This window comes from Crinia signifera, chromosome 2, assembly GCF_055691185.1.
Source record: "Crinia signifera chromosome 2, ASM5569118v1, whole genome shotgun sequence".
NCBI classification, from domain to species: Eukaryota; Metazoa; Chordata; class Amphibia; order Anura; family Myobatrachidae; genus Crinia; species Crinia signifera.
In genome coordinates, this window is record NC_139218.1 from 301235937 (window position 1) to 301250661 (window position 14725).

Below are 14725 nucleotides of genomic sequence, written 5' to 3' on the forward strand. Positions count from 1 at the left end.
TATTGAGGAAAATAAAATGAAGTACATTTATTGTAAAATCCTTAGTTTTGTATGCTTAGTTACAGTATGTATTTATAACAAACTAAACAGCAAGTCATATTAGTTATTTATTTAATATTTAATATGAAAACTTAAATGTAACTTTTATGAAATCTTCAAGTAAAGGCTCATACACACTACTAGATTTACAATTCAAAAGACTTTGCCAATATCTTTGATAGATATATATTTCACCAAAGCAGTGCGTACACACTGAACTATTTTCCTCAAAGAGCTAGAGATTTTCAGGAGGCAAAAGACTTTGCTGAAAATCTTTCATTATAAGGCTAGTTACATAATGGACTGGGTTTGAATTCCAAGGGTGGGAGCAGGGGCCATTTTATTCAGTGCATTCCTGTTCTTGGTGCCTGATTCAGAACTGATTGCTGGGCTGCGTATGTTCGGAGCCCAGCGAACAGGTAAACTCCACTATGCGCCGCCTTGAGTGGGCAAAATCCCACCCATGTGCACGGCAAACATTTTATTTGCAGCCGTGCACGTAGGGAGAAAGCCATTCACTTGCGCCAGAAAAGTATATGTTATGCCATAACAAAATATACATTGGGGGGGCAGTGGCTGCAATAACATATACATTGCTGGCCTGCGAAAAATTTAAGGCATGGCTTTATGGGACAGGGGACTATGCACACTGTAATGTCCATTATACATTATACCACATACCGAAATGCCCATTACACAATATGCCACACACCGTAATGCCCATTACACACTATGCCACACACCATTCAGGCTTCGTGCCAGGGGTAACATGCTCCATGCCACGGGTAACATGCACAGTGCCAGGGGGAAGTTACTGTGTGCCCTGCACTGTGCGGAAAAGAAGACAGCTGGACAGAGAGGTAGGAAACCCGACTGTCTTAGGGCAGGTCTATCTGTCCATGGCATGGCTATTTAAATGATGCTCCGGCTCACGACTTGCGAGCCAATTGAAAGTTGCAGCCCGACAGCCAAGCAGGCATCAGTGGCTCTTGATTGGCTGCCCTGCCCCAAGTTTCGATTGGCTCACAAGTCGTGAGCTGGTGCATCATTTAAATTAGCAACGCCACGGATGGATGGACCTGCTCTGAGATAGCCAGTTTTCCCAATGCTCTGTCCGGCTGTCTCCTTTAGCGATGTAGCCAGGGACAGACAGCGGGGCAAAGTGAATGGACGGAATGCAGTTCCACCCCATTCTGGCTCACTTTAACCCCTGGTGGCCATTGGTGCCAATATATACATTGCTGGCTTGTGCCAGCAATATATATATATATATATATATATATATATATATATATATATATTTCTGGCTAATAAATAAATAAAAATTGGTGTGCAGTGGTGCCAGTAATATATACATTGCTGGCCCATGCCAGCAATGTGTATATTACTGGCTAATAAATAATCATCGGTGCCCAGTGATACCAATCATATATACATTGCTGGCCTGTGCCAGCAATGTATATATTACTGGCTAATAGAAATATCATTGGTGCCCAATGTTACCAATAATATATACATTGCTGGTATGTGCCAGCAATGTATACATTACTGGCTTAAAAAAAAAACATTGGTGGCCAGGGTATGCTCCGTGTTGAGCAGGCGGGGGCAGGATGAGCAGACCGGTAGGGGCAGAGCGCACTGGCCGGGCAGGGAAGCAAGACTGATGGACGAACTGGAACAAGCGGTGACAGAGGGACAGTACGCGGTGAGCAGCAGTGAGTATGTGATGCTGCAGGCGGGGAGGGGGGTGGCAGGGGAGGGAGTTGGTGGTCAACTGGGCTGAAAGCCTCTCATCTTTCAGCCCGGCTGCTGTACACATTCAGCAATGATGGCTCAAATATGAGCCATCATCGCTACATCTGCTGGTAAAACCAGCAGACGGCCCACTTTGCTGGCGATGATATGGGAGCGCGCATCATTGCTAGTCAGGGATCGCTGGCCCATGCACACTAAATGATTTTCAGCTGAAAATCAGTCAAAATGGCTGTTTTGACCGATTTTTGCCTTAAGTGTTACTACATTATGAAAAGGTATGACCTTAAAAGAGTCCATTGTTTAATTTTTAAAGATGGTAAGCCCACCTACTTAATAGACAGCAAAATAATCACAATTATTCTCTCATCGAAAACAAGGTTAAGACTGTTCCTAATTGGTTGTCTGCATATTAGCAAGAGAACCAATGTGTACATTTCATGGTATCCATATGATAGTGCACAGGTTCTCAAAGTCGGTACTCAGGACCCCACACAAAGCCTGTTTTGCAGGTCTCCTTACATAATCAAGTGAAATAATTAGCTCCACCTGTGGATCTTTTAAAATGTGTCAGTCAGAAACGAGTGCACCTGTCAGATGACCTGGAAAATGTGAACATGAAATGTGAACGTGTGGGGTCCTGAGGACCGAGATAGAGAACCCCTGTGATAGTGTCTATGTTGACAGTCAAGAGGTCGACCATATGACCATATGATGGACAAGCATTAGGATAACAGGGACAAAAGGTCAGAGCACACATATATATATATATATATATATATATATATATATATATATATATATATATATATATATATATATATATATGGGGGATTTGGGACCTTGGTGGCTAACTGACAACCAAATGGAAACAGGACGGAGGCACGTGGATACATATTCATCAGGGATAACTGAAGTATTTTTGACTGGAACTGAGAGACGAGGAGATCGGGCCCTTGAGGCTAAGGCACCACTAGGACTCAAATTAAATCTTGTATGATATCCAGGGGCTTTCGGATAGCCATCTGTAGCATCCAACTGAATTTTTCTCAGAGGTAAGACATGGCAGGATGAAACAGGATTTTCAAGGAAAGGGGTAGAGTCATAATCATCATCATACTCGGAATCAGAATCCATGTCTAGAGTTAAGACCTTTTTACTCTGGTTGGAAGTTTCTGAAGATTCGCTAGGACAAGGTAGCGTAGAAGGTTCCACTTGAGGATGAGACAGAGAGAGCGTAACAATTCTCAAGTCCTTGGATACAGGCTTTGGTGGACTGGAATTTTCCACAGAGGACTCTAGAAATAGTGTAGAATTTGAAGACGATGAGTACTGGCAAGGAAAAGACTGAGGATTTGCAAACTTAGAAGAATCTTTAGGAGCAGGGAACAGAGCTGTAGATTTCATTTTTATATCTATAGACTGAGACTTTGGCGATGACTGTGAACCAGACTGTTTTCTGGCAGCTCGAAAATTTTTGACATACTGGTCAAGAATAACTTGATCTTGTTCAGGAAGTTCTATCTTGGAGGACTGAGGACTATAAATCTTAGAGGAATCTTTGGAAGCAGGAGACAAGGCTAAGTAATTAATGTCCATAAATTGAGACTTTTGGGAAGACTTTGAACCAGTTCGTTTTGTGGCAAACTCTTGTTGAACTAATTTTAGAAATGCAGGAAGATCATTCAAGATGGGATCGTTGGTTTCTATAAAGGGATTAGCCCAAACCAAGGCTTTGCCTCTGAAAAAACGAAAGAGATGTCGGACTGCATTACTTGGAGTGATATTTGTTGATGGATTGGACTCCATTTCAGAGAGGAGATGATGGGCGATCATGCGTAGTTGTGCTACATCATCATCAAAGTAATGAGTCTCTGGAGTGTCAACTGTTTGTTCAACAGAATAGGAGACAATAGAAGACTGGCTGGAATTATCAGGACCAGGCAAGTTTGCAAGAATCTCTGGGCAGAAGGATGGTATAGACTTGGACGTAGACAAACTCGGACCGGCTGGAACCGGAGGACATCTGGTGGAACTTAAACCGGCTAGGACCGGCAGGGACTTGACGATACTTGAACCGACTGGGACCGGCATGGACTCTGGACAGACGGTTGAGACCGGAGAAGGTCTAGAGATGTCAGAATCGTCTGGAACCGAATGAGCCTCCTGATTGATGGCTGGAACCGGATCATCAATTGAGGTACTTGAACCGGATGGGACCGGAGTGGACTCTGGACTGACGGTTAAGACCGGATGAGGTCCAGAGGTGTCGGAATCATTTGGAACCGAATGAGCCTCCTGACTGATGGCTGGAACTGGATCATCAATGGAGGTACTTGAACTGGATGGGACCGGAGTGGACTCTGGACTGACGGTTAAGACCAGATGAGGTCCAGAGGTGACGGAATCGTCTGGAACCGAATGAGCCTTCTGACTGACGGCTGGAACCGGATCATCAATGGAGGTACTTGAACCGGCTGGGGCCGGAGTGGACTCTGGACTGACGGATGAGACCGGATGAGGTCCAGAGTTGTCAGAATCGTCTGGAACCGAATGAGCCTCCTGACTGATGGCTGGAACCGGATCATCAATGGAGGTACATGAACCGGATGGGACCGGAGTGGACTCTGGACTGACGGTTAAGACCGGATGAGGTCCAGAGGTGTCGGAATCATCTGGAACCGAATGAGCCTCCTGACTGACGGCTGGAACTGAATCATCAATGGAGGTACTTGAACCAGATGGGACCGGAGTGGACTCTGGACTGACGGTTAAGACCAGATGAGGTCCAGAGGTGATGGAATCGTCTGGAACCGAATGAGCCTCCTGACTGACGGCTGGAACCGGATCATCAATGGAGGTACTTGAACCGGCTGGGGCCGGAGTGGACTCTGGACTGACGGATGAGACCGGATGAGGTCCAGAGTTGTCAGAATTGGCTGGAACCGAATGAGTCTCCTGACTGATGGCTGGAACCGGATCATCAATGGAGGTACTTGAACCGGATGGGACCGGAGTGGACTCTGGACTGACGGTTAAGACCGGATGAGGTCCAGAGGTGTCGGAATCATCTGGAACCGAATGAGCCTCCTGACTGATGGCTGGAACCGGATCATCAATGGAGGTACTTGAACCAGCTGGGACCGGAGTGGACACAGGACTGCGGACCCCCTCTTGGGGCTGAAAGCTGTGGACCCCCTCTTGGGGCTGAAAGCTGCAGACCCCCTCTTGGGGCTGAAAGCTGCGGACACCCTCCTGGGGCTGAAGGCTGCGAACCCCCTCTTGGGGCTGAAGGCTGCGGACCCCCTCTTGGGGCTCTGGACCCCCACTCAGGGCTGTAGATGGAAGACCCCCACTCAGGGCTGTAGACCGAAGACCCCCACTCAGGGCTGTAGACCAAAGACCCCTACCTGGGGCTGAAGATGGAAGACCCCTACCTGGGGCTGAAGATGGAAGACCCCTACCTGGGGCTGAAGATGGAAGACCCCTACCTCTGGCTGAAGACGGAAGACCCCTGCCTGGGGCTGAAGACGGAAGACAGCTACCTGGGGCTGAAGACGGAAGACCCCTACCTGGGGCTGAAGACGGAAGACCCCTACCTGGGGCTGAAGACGGAAAACCCCTACCTGGGGCTACGTGAAGCTGAAGACTGGATGTGGTCAGAGTCACTTTGTTCTTGGGCTTGCGAAGGGAACAATTCTCAATGACGTGGTCTGGATTACCACAGTAGAAACATAAACGGAGAGACCTGCATCTTTGGCGTTCAGATTCTGAAAGCTGGGACCTCCACTTGCCCTGGACAGGAATTTCGCTCTGAAGGTTGGAAGGCCTTTTAGATTTCACAGGCACTGTAACTGAGGCTCCTTTCACTTTGGAACTGTAACTGATGGGCTTCACAACCTCAGGAGTGTAACTGAGTAACGTAGTAATTATGGGAATTTTTTTTACCAAGAGTTCTTGTAGCTAGATAAGTGAGTGGTGGTAGGTTCCCATTGGTATTGCTGTCAGATTTTGCATAGCCATTTTGCATAGCCACTTTAAAGTCACTAGCCAAGTCCAGGGGCTTTTGCATACTGTCACGACTAGAGATTTGGGACCCGGGAGTGACCTTGGTGGCTAACTGACAACCAAATGGAAACAGGACGAAGGCACGTGGATACAAATGGGTAATGTTTATTGAATAGAATGAAAACTGGTACAGGAGACAATTGAAAATTTGTAATAGTCTTTGGGAAGCTGGAACCCGGTAACAGTTACTGGGAAGCACGGAGTAGGACCACTGGGGCAAAGGTGCCAGAAGCACGGAGTAGGACCACTGTAGCGCAGGTGCCGGAAGCACGGAGTGCAGCACTAAAGGTGGTCGTGGGTGCAGGTACTGAGGCACGCAGAGGCAGGTGGTCACAAGTGCAGGCAACTCGGAAGCACAGGTGCAGGCAACTCGGAAGCACAGGTGCAGGTGGTCACAGGTGCAGGAACTGTAGCACGCAGGTGCAGGATGCAGACGGAGCACAGATGCAGGATGCAGACGGAGCACAGGTGCAGGATGCAGACGGAGCACAGGTGCAGGATGCAGATGGAAGCTGGGGATACCAGCAGTACAGGATAGCTGGAAGCTGGGGATACCAGCAGTTCAGGATAGCTGGAAGATGGGGATACCAGCAGTGCAGGATAGCAGGAAGCTGGGGATACCAGCAGTGCAGGATAGCTGGAAGCTGGGGATACCAGCAGAGCAGGATAGCTGGAAGCTGGGGATACCAGCAGTACAGGATAGCTGGATGCAAATGCTGGGTAACAGGAACACCACAGAGCTTAAGCAGGAGAACAGGCTGAAGCTTCCTCCCAAGGGATTGACATCAATGCAAAAGCCCAGTGTTCATGCTGGGCTGGGAGGATAACCCCTCAGAGCAGCACTGATTGGGCAGCTGGGTGATTAGAAATGGCCACACCTGTTCACAGTCTCTGGATGAGGCAAACAGGGAACTAGCATGACTCTTCTCCACTGGTAACTACAGAACTCACCCAGGTGCTCATTACTAGCAAAGACTCAGATCTTGCTACAGCAGGCTGAGATACAAGACTGACAGGCAGATAAGACAGGACAAACACAAAGAGTTCTGGCAGGATTGTGACATATATATATACTGTATATATACACTGTATACCGTGTCTCCTGTTTGGGATGGATGCCAGGTTAGTTGTCTGATGGACTTGAAAAATGGCTGTACTATATCCTGATGATGGTCCACTTGGGACCGAAACGTAACGTCACGTCGATGGTATGTCAGCTTATATTTGCTAATATGGAATAAAATCCAGTTGAAATTTTACTACATTGGTGAGTGCCCTTTCCTTCTACCTTATACCTTGATGTTTGATCATCTGTGGGAGCACCCCCCCCCCAATAAGGGGTGTTTACTTGAGTGCGGACTTTTACAATATTTGTACTGTATATATATATATACAGATGGGTCACTGTCCATCTTTGCAGGGGATGGCGCTGGCGTCGCCAGCCGCCATCCCCCGCCAGCGCCATGGCGATCGTGAGAAGGGGACGCGCGCGCACGAGAGGCGCGCGCGCCCCCTTCCGACGGCGCTTCCAAACGTTTCCCCGGGTCCCCGCCGGCTTGCCGGCGGTAACCCGGGGTCCCCGCCGCCTGCCCGCATCCCCCCTAACCCCCCCCTAACCCCGTCCGTCTCCCTGAGGCGGAGACGGACAGGGTTTCCGCCACGCTAGCGACGGAGACTGAGACGCGCGTGCGCGTGAGACGCACGCGCGTCTCAGTCTCCTCGCTGGCGAGGCTGCTGGCGGGTCGCTAGCGCGTACGTTCTGGCGACCCGCCAGCAAGGATGAAAATAGGCACATACTGTATATATATATATATATATGAAAATACAGTATGGACCTCGTATTGCGCTAACAGATATCTGCTGCTACTCCGATAAGGCTCCCCTGTTAGTGGGAGTCAGATGAAAGGTACAAAAAAAGGGGTTTATATCGGAGAGCGCTGAAAAATGTGTACCACCTAACGCCAGCTGTACGTGTTTAACTAACTATGTAGTATACAAGATAGTCTGCGGCTGTGGCCTCGTATATATAGGCAAAACCAAGCCATTAAAAATTTGCATACAAGAACATATGCGGAATATCAAAAACAAGTTCCTGCTGCATAGTCTTTCAAGACATTTTCTTGACAAACACAATTTGAAAATAGAGAAGGATAATTTCAGGTTCACTGTAATTGAACATATAAAAACCGATCCAAGAGGTGGTGACAGAGAACTAAAACTGGCCAAACAAGAGAGCTACTGGATCTATGCGCTTGACTCATTGATCCCGAAAGGGCTCAATGAGAATAAAGATATAGTTTCATTCCTGTAAAAAAACGGGGTAACATACCCTACTTTCATCTTCCTCGTACTACAGTATATACCGCCAGGCCCACAACCAGCTTTCTGAGGCTTATACTAAAGGTCGTACCAGATACAGCTATCTCACAGCCCCAAAAATATATACCCTTGAAAGGTTTTTTTCAGCCCCCGGGTTTTTTTTTTTTTTTTTTGTTTCATTGATTTGTTATACGAAATTCATATTTAATCGGGACAAAATTCCTGATCTATCATATATTTTGTTGCAATGTAAATTGTATTTCTAAAATGTACATTCCAAAGATATAGCTCAACCAGTGTTAATATACTCTACCCCCCCCCCCCATACCCACTTTTTTCCTTCCATTTTTTCATTGAACATCCCTAATTTCTGAGGTCCTACTCACACCACATTTTTGTTAATTTACACCACATTAAAAACTACCCCCACTAATAGGATTTAAATTAAAACTTAAGAGACTTTTCTCATTGATTGATCCTAATATGATCAATACCACTACATAATTATTCACACAAATTGTGGTGGGTCCACCGCACCCCGGCTAAGGGGACTATTAACTCCTATGAATAGATAATCACTCCACATTAAAAAACTTAGAAAAAATTAAAAATTAAAAAACTAATTCCCACTAAAGAATTTAAATTAAAACTTTAAGGGACTTATTCATTAAATAACACCACTACATTATTATTCACATAAATTATGGTAGGTCCACGGTACCCCGACATAGGGGACCATCAATCCCTATGTTTATATAATCACATACTAGTTAACACTTAAAAGTATTATTGCACATCCTAAGATAGCTTGAATAGCTGGGAACATATATGTGGGAAAGTGCGGGGAAGACACAAATTGGTACACATTTATATAAAGTACATTTACACTTTATCGCTCATACCCATCTAAATATGGTTATCATATGTAGGCGTTTCCAATACATAGCTTTAATTCATCTTTATTACAGACCAGCCGGGTATCACATTGCGTGCGATAGTATAAAAATTGCGGGGAAGCATCCAAATTGGTGCACTCCACATTGCTACAGCTGGATGGGAACGTTTATCTAGGTATTGCGGGGAAGCATCTAAATGGTGCACTCCACCCATCGGCACACACAGGGATGTGTATGCGGTTCACCACACTATAGAGTGAACCGCATGTATATATGGGGACCATTAGGAAGGGACACAGCTACAGTCTACTTCCGCCGAAATAGGAAGTAGACGCGTGGAACGCACACGAGCGGGCGTGCGTTCCACCACACTCATTATTATATTAGACCTCTTTTTTCACATTAACCTTTTACATTTCTATAGCGGATAGCATCAGAGGGGTTTGATACATCAGCCCACGACAGTTATGTATTAATACAACAGTTTTATCGCCCTTTTTTCACCTAATTGAATACCGGAAGTCATCCTGGGCACCTTCCCCTATATATAGGCTCCACTATTCACTAGGCAACTACTATCAGCCAGTGAAGGAGCTACTTTGAATACTGCTACATTGTGGTGAGTCTATATCTTTGGAATTCTTGTTGGTTACTGTGTTAAGTAACATTGTGTAAACTATGATATATATTCTAATACATTGTTGGAAAATCTGTTTATATTGTACCTATACTTAAAACAGCTATATTATATTATTGCATGATCGTTTCAAATTGAATTAATGGGAGGATTTCAGGACAAAACTAGTAAATTAAACCTCATGGCTTCCCCCTCTAAAAAATATTTAAATTATTTAAAAAAAAAAAAAAAATTTTTTAAATTATTTTGGACTAAACTATTTATTATTTAGGGTGACATTCACCAGTATAATTGATTCATTTTTCTAGGTGATATTATTATTGTGAAGTGATTTCCCAAAATCCAAGTCCTTCATCCGTTTGATTTTCCCACGGGTGTTGAAAATTAAACCCACTTGGATACGGTATGTTTACTTCAATACCTCCCCTCCATTTGCAATCAGTGATCTACAATTGTTGCTAATTTAGTGCTACACATTTTCTTTTAGATTGAGCGAATCATAGTCCAATTTTTTCTCTATAGAAGGCCGGTATAGCCCACATCCGATTTCTGTCCATCATATCGGTACCTGATTTTTTCTATATCCTCTTCTCGGATTCATATGCCCTATACCAGTTATTGAAATTGATTGTAATTTGAATTGCTATTTAGGGATGGTGAAATCCTACAACCTAGGACCACGCCCACCCACACCCAACTAAAAGGTTTCTGCACATCTATACACCTTTTTATAGGTATGTCCAATTGTTGATTGTTACACCTATAATAGTAAACTGATTAAATAATTATCTTGTGATTCAGTATCACTTTCTGAATTTTACAGCTCAGGATTATACCTGTTTACTGTATATGTGAATAGATGAATCCTACATATAGAGTCACCTACCAGTGGTATGTTTATATGTTATTACACCTAACTATTATCATTCCATTCCCACTTTTGATTATTGATTAATTGGGGAATTATTATATTTGTCATCTAGAATTTTTGTTTGAAGTCCCCAACATCTACAGACCGGATATTTATTAGCCAATAAGGATTTATTCCCTGAATTTTTAAAATTGGGGTAGGTTAAGAAAATTTGACCTATTTTTATATTTATTTATTTTCATTTTTTTATGCTGGCCATAAAATTAAGCTATCTAATTAAATGCTTTCAGACCCTAATAACTTTGTCATTCACGGACCTACACCGACATTCTATCATTCAGCCAGTTTGGCATCCACTTACCTACAATGGGTACGTAGCCTGGCCTAACGCCAGTCCCCCTCCTCCTCTACCTCCTCTTGCTTGCTCTTCATGTTTCTTTATCATTTTTTGTAATCCATGGTTATTTTAATGATTTTAGATTTTACCCTGTATGAATTCTAAAAAGTTGATCAAATCACACACTTGAAAACATTCTGGTATGTATCTTAAATCGAAAAGATATACCTGTTGTATGGATATTGATGTGATGAAATTCTATACTGAAAGCACGCCCCTTGTTTTTCCTTTCTGTACCATCTCTAGTTTTACCCCTGATGAAGTCGTTCTGACGAAACGCGTTGGGTTTCAATAAAGAACTTTTTATCTTGAACCGATTTCCACGTCTCATTCGGGAAAGGGACAATTATCAACTGTCGCTACACCATTTTACAAGTGTTTTATATTGTACTGAAGTGACTAGGTGGTACACATTTTTCAGCGCTCTCCGATATAAACCCCTTTTTATATATATATATATATATATATATATATATATATATATATATATATATATAGAGATAGATATATATAGATATATATCTATATATATATATATAGGGTAGGAGACAGGTATGGCACTCGCAGACAAAAAAGCGACACTTGCAAGCAGGTAGGCTGCCTACCTGCCTACCTGCTTGCAAGTGTCGCTTTTTTGTCTGCGAGTGCCATACCTGTCTCCTACCCTATGCTATCCACTAGTAAGGGCACCCAGCAAAGGACTTCAGCTTAGGAGCCTGTGGATTGTTGCCGGTCCTTGTGTTCTCTATATATATATATACACATGTGTGTGTGTGTGTGTCATTGTATATATGTTTGTATATACAGTAGGTGTATAACTACATGCATATGTGTTCATTTGTGTTATTTTGTATGTGTACATAAGTATAAGTGTGTGACTATATGGTACAAATGTGTATATGTGAATATTTGCAGAAGAAAGATAGGCCAGGAGGAGTGCCTCTGTCCTATGCTGAAGGTGGATTACCATCAAAACGGCCCTTCAGGGCTTTGGAGTGCTTTTGTCATCATTGTATCATGATGAACCTTTAGTATTATTACATTTTATACTTAATTTAATATATGGGAGTGCTGGTCCTCTCTGATGATTGGAGATTGCTGTACATCAGAAACACCTGTGTTGACCAAGGTTTCAGGGCTAAACCTGCCCCTTTGCCAAGGTGAGAGAGTAAGTGTGGCTTACCTTAAATAAGATAAAGATGAGACCCTCCACCACGGTCTGTCGCACTGGGGGGGAGGGCTGGAACTCATCACTCTCACTTCTGGCCTGGCCTCCCTGCTGGATGCTGCCAGGTTGTCATGAAAACCCATCAATCGCATCTGTGGCATATCCATGGCACCGCAAACCCTGAAGTGATGAAGTACATTATAAAAGGTATAAGAGGAATATCTTCGGTACTTGTGCAGTTTCAAGGTGCCACACTACGCTATGTTGTCAGCATAGTCCAACGGCAGCCCAGTGTAGTCAGTGTAGTGTCCCTGTGCAGCCCTTTGTAGTCAGCATAGTGTCCCCATCAGGCAACGTAGTCACAGTACTGTCCCTGTGAGCTGCATTTCTGTCCCCGGCATCCCTGGCAAGCCTAGTGAGCACCTCTCACACAGTGCTGGTAACCGCCAGATCCCCGGCGATGGTGGAAGCCGGCGGAGAGGCGCTCTATCGGCCTGGGACACACGAGCGTCTCATATGCAAGGGCGTCTCAGTAATTCTTGCGGCATGGTATGGCAACCCTGCCCTTGTCCGCTTCAGGGAGACGGTCAGGGTTAGGGGTTTGGTCGCACAAGCATCTTGTGCACAAAGGGGGGTGCGGGCACAAGTGGGTCTCATGCACAATAAAGGATGCATTTGCCAGTGCTCCATGTTACATAATGGCAAATGCCTCCATTTCAAACCCCCACTATCCCCGTCAGCCCGAAGTGTGGCGAGCGGACGTGCTACGCGTCTTCCCAACCTGTTCATACCCCCACTATCCATGTCGGCGTGGAGTCAATTTTATAAAGTGTGGCGAGCGCAGAAAGCACTGCGAGGGAACATGGAAAACGAGCCCAAAGCATGGCGAGCGGACGCGGAATACACGTCAAGTAATCCGCGTCCCTTCGCGGGCTCCCTGTGCTTGCCACACTTCAGACTTGCTTTCTGTGTCCCCGCTCAGGGCTCGCTGCGCTCGCCATGCTTCAGGCACAGTGGCTCACTGCGCTCACCACACTTTATAAAGTCAGCTACATGCGGATGTGGATACTAGGGGTATGAACAGGTCGGGAGGATGCGTACTGTGTCCCGATGTGGGGCTTGCTGCGCTCGCCACACTTCGGGCTGATGTGGATAGTGGGGTTGTTTCAGGAACACATTCATCCATATGAAACATTAATGATACGTGCCACAGTCGCAGACACAAGCTGACTACTCTGACAATGCTGCCTGCGGGAAAATGACGCTGATGCTGACAGGGACACTACGTTGACTACATAAGTGGCGCCGTGAAACTACACAAATACCATATCTTCTAACAGTACACATATTAAAATCTGCTGTGGTCTTCAACTCTGTAGGATGACTGAGTGTGGGATAATTACATACATAATGTCCTGGACAGGAATTGTAGAACGCCCATCTGGACTGACTCAACACCAGGACATACAAACATCAGTATATACGAAACCAACTAATAAAAAATACCCTCCTCTCAGCCAATAGCCACCATCAGAAATCATTCAAAGATTGTAGGACTTAAACGTTAATATGCTGAGCATGTGTGTAATTATAATCATGTTAGATTGTGTGATGGACAAAGGCACCTGGGTGCAAGGGTTCCCATGACACATACCCTGCACCCATAGACTATACTTACCTCTGCTGGAAGTTGGAGGGGAATATGATGGGAGATGAAGAAGGCAGAAGCCGAAACGCGTTGGAGGATATACACTACTACCACATCTATACCTGTTAGCAACCAAGCTAGCAGCATCTGGAAGGATCCCACGTCGAATCGGCCGGTGGGTGCACACACCGCCACGCAGCAGAGACCTGAGCGAAACTGAAGGATACCAAGTGTACCGGCAGTGGTGAGTATCGGAAGGAGGGTGAGCCAGGCAGGTCATGCAGGGTCTTGTAAAGGAGACCGAACGGTCACCGTGAAGGATCTCCATCCAGAAACGGTGAGCCGCTCCATCTCCAGACAGGGAGCAGCGTCCGCCTCACTGCAGCCCGGTCAGCCGTGTTACGCACGGACCTGCCGGTGCCACGTAGTAGACGAGCGCAGCACCCAATTCCAGGACCCTGCGATCCCAAGCCACCTCCCAAACGAGAAAAACCGCGACCGAACACGAACGCCAATCTACAGGTACCAGCATTAACCGGTAACTCAGTGACAGGAGGAATACAAATAGCGGGACGCCGCTTGACATTGTTCTAAAGCACAGACTAAGTACAAACACACCTTTTTTTCTTACCAAGGAACCCTGAATTTACTGCAATTATTGCAAAATATTGTGACAACTGTGTACACACCGTCCAATTTATTGGACAGATAACTGACGACACACTTGTGTTGATTTTTTCTGAATTTTTTTTTTTTTTTTTTTTTTTCATTTTCATTTTTTTTGATTGATTTTTTTCATTTTTTCTTTTCTTGTATTTATTCACCACGAGCAATTGTAAGAACCTTGAAGGAATACAATATTTCTGTCTTTCAAGTCAGGCGTTTGTATTGAAAAGGTCTATTGCCGCATACACATTTTCTATTAATTAC